Below are 2,997 nucleotides of genomic sequence, written 5' to 3'. Positions count from 1 at the left end.
GAAAATATCAAAAAGTTAAAAATCCCAATATAGTCCTAATTTTATGATGTTTTAATATATTTTAACTACATTGTATTTGAGTATAGAGAAGCAACTATCTGAAAGTGTTTTACATAAAAAATTTACTAAGTATAGCCTTGTTTGTAGATACAGTTAAAGAAAATACATGAAAACGCCTTACTTTTTTTTTAATTCAAAAAATTTAAATATTTCAAAAACGGTGACACTTTTACCTGAAAAATGTTTGCTTATCAGGGAGATCACCCAGGGGTATCGTGCGTATCCGCTAAAGCCTAGTGCATATTTTTAGACGTAGTAATAATAGTGCGGTTGTTAAATATATATGTAACTACCTCTAGGTTTGCTAATTGTATGTTGTTTGATATGATAACTACCTTCTATAATTTCGAAGAATATTCACAGTGCCATTGACAGCTTTAATTTTTTCATTGCCCTCTTTGAACAAACGCTAAGGAGAGCGCAATGAAATGGCAACATTTTTTGTAGTAACGAAAACGCTAAAAATCCGAAGTTGACACTTTTATTGCAAGTCGCACGTCGGTAGGCTTACGGCAATTTTGGACCAATTTCGGTAGGAAAAATATTATTGAGTGGAAACACTAATTCGAAGGGGGCTATTATTTGACAATTTTATCAGTGCAGATTCATACCAGATACCATTTCTTTTAAGCTTATTAGTGAGTTTGGCTAAGGTTACTCTCCAAAATGTTTAAATACTCCTCACAAATCAAGTTTAGTAGTATCTATATAAAAACAAGAGCTGAGTGGTAATACAAAAAATAATTCACGCTAACTTTCGCAAACACCTGTTGTTGTTTTTTTTTTTTCTTGAATAGGTACCTAAATGTATTTTAGAAAAATATTGGTTGACAATCAGCTTAGCAACAGTTTTACGCGGCTTCAGAACAGCAAATGGTTTTAGTTAGAAGCTTTATTCATGGCAAAAATACACTCGGAGGTTTGCCATTGCCTGCCCGAGGGGCGGCAGCTACCAGAAAAAAACTCTTATTTGGATTTTGCTAGGACCAGGAATCGAACCCTGTACCTACCGAATGTTATTAGGTCAGAAATAACAAACAAGCCGAGGGATTCATTTACTTTCAAATTTGTTTACATGACTTCACAAGTAGAGGCCCACTTTAGCCAGAAGAAGCGGATTAAATATCAAGCGTTTCAGAAATAAAACAAGTTTTTTTTTCAGCGACTAGCATTAATCTGTCTAATGTTTTAAACAACAAGCATAAGCGGAAACGTATGTATATTGAGAACAATTAATACGAAAAAATATCAAATACAAAAATACTTACATTTTTTGTATTCTACTCGGGTTAAGAGCTCTTCAGTGCGTTCACGCTTGTGCACTCGCTTAATGGAATCCACACAAGTACTGTCGAAAGTCGAGCAATATCCAGTTGTTCAAAAACAAAGCCAGACCAAAAAAAAAAACGCTAACTATGTAGTTGTGCGAATACAGAATAGTTTAAAATTGAATTACACTGTAACGAAACTCATTACAAATTGAACACTCTTTGTGAATTTTTTCTGCAACTCTGCTCGCCGGTGCCACAATATCGGCACACAAATCTCACCAATTTCACTTGTGTTATATTTATCGTTTTGGCGTTCGCTTATTTTATTTTATTACTGCAAGAAAATTACAAATTTGAAACACGCACCCAGCGTTGATTAGGTGAAGTGTTTTCGTTAAATTTGCAAATGAATACAAATTTCAAAATATTGAGATGATCTGAGCCAAAAAGGTTTCTGGTTTTTTAGGTGAACTTTAAATTTAAGTGCTTGACTTGAACACTTATTATCATTACAGGCGGTGGCGACATTAAGTGGAATTTCGGGAAATAAAACTTCTCGTGGGATGTTTTTTTTTTTTATTTTAATAACTTTCGCTTTACGCACTACGCCACACACTCATGCCGATGCACGAATTTTATGATTCAGGAAACTTTATATAATGAAACACCACAATTTGAAAGTGCAGCTGAATACGTTTCTGCCAAAACTACTTGCAAATTTACCAAAGCACACAAGCAGCAAAATTATGAAAAAATATTGACGGCGCGTACTGTAGAATGACATTCGCATCAAAAGAGTTGAACTTTTTTGATCTCACAGAAAACGCACGAAACATTTCAAAACATTGCTTTAACCTTTGTTTAGGGCACTTCAATTAAAAATATTTTTTTTCCATATATTTTTTTATGCAAGACACCACAGTATTTCGAACGCCGTGAGCTGCAAAACCACGTCAGTCCAGTTTGCTGTTTCTCGACGTTTTGGGCGAGCATGCGTTGAGATCGCTCGTTTTCGCTGCTCACCGTTGCCAACTTCGAAACCAACTGACGGCCGCTACGTTTTTTGGCCTATAGTATGGACCTTTTTGTCGCTCAAACTTTTCTGTTTTGAGTTTTCATATTTGTGCTCACTTTGGCTTTGTTCGCACACCCGCTTGGCTGCTCAGGCATAGTTGCCAACTTGTTTTGCTTTAAGCACTAGATTTAGTGCTTTTTGAAAATTAAAACGCCAAAAAAAAAAAAATTATTTAGTGCCTAGTGCCTTTTTAGTGCTTTTTTTCTGAACTAAAATTACTTCGAGATAGTTAAAACCTGAAATAATTTGGAATATTTAAGGCTGTGACAGCACTAAATTTACAAGAATCTACAAATTTAAATGGACTAAAATACAACCAAGATTGATAAAAAGCTGAAGCTGCAAATCCACCTTGTTAAACTCTATTCGCGTTGAAAATGCCAGTACGTAAGTAAGTTAAGTATTTGTTTTTTTTTTCTTTTCTAATTATTTATATAAATTTTGTTTTTTTTTACCACCTGAGTAAAACAAATCGTTTCTTGGTGCTGAATCCAAATCTGGCCACACAATTGCTCTAGCACTAGAATTTTAAGATATCCTAACCTCAAAGTGAGGTTGAGGTTTGGGGTTATATAATGAAAACATCAAATT

General features: G+C 34.4%; 1 protein-coding gene across 2 annotated transcripts in view; it reads right to left on the bottom strand.

Moving 5' to 3' along the window:
* Positions 1–2,357, bottom strand: part of LOC118746100 (protein spaetzle 5-like) — a gene marked incomplete at its 3' end in the record, with an annotated part of 45,759 nt that extends 43,402 nt beyond the window's left edge. For both annotated transcript variants that reach the window (XM_036479873.1, XM_036479874.1), the window contains 1 exon segment: positions 1,329–2,357.
* Between the last annotated feature and the right edge of the window lie 640 nt (positions 2,358–2,997).

The sequence above is a fragment of the Rhagoletis pomonella genome, unplaced genomic scaffold (assembly GCF_013731165.1).
Source record: "Rhagoletis pomonella isolate Grant_MI unplaced genomic scaffold, Rhpom_1.0 Rhpom_scaffold_00010, whole genome shotgun sequence".
NCBI lineage: Eukaryota > Metazoa > Arthropoda > Insecta > Diptera > Tephritidae > Rhagoletis > Rhagoletis pomonella.
This window is presented reverse-complemented; position numbering and strand designations above follow the sequence as displayed.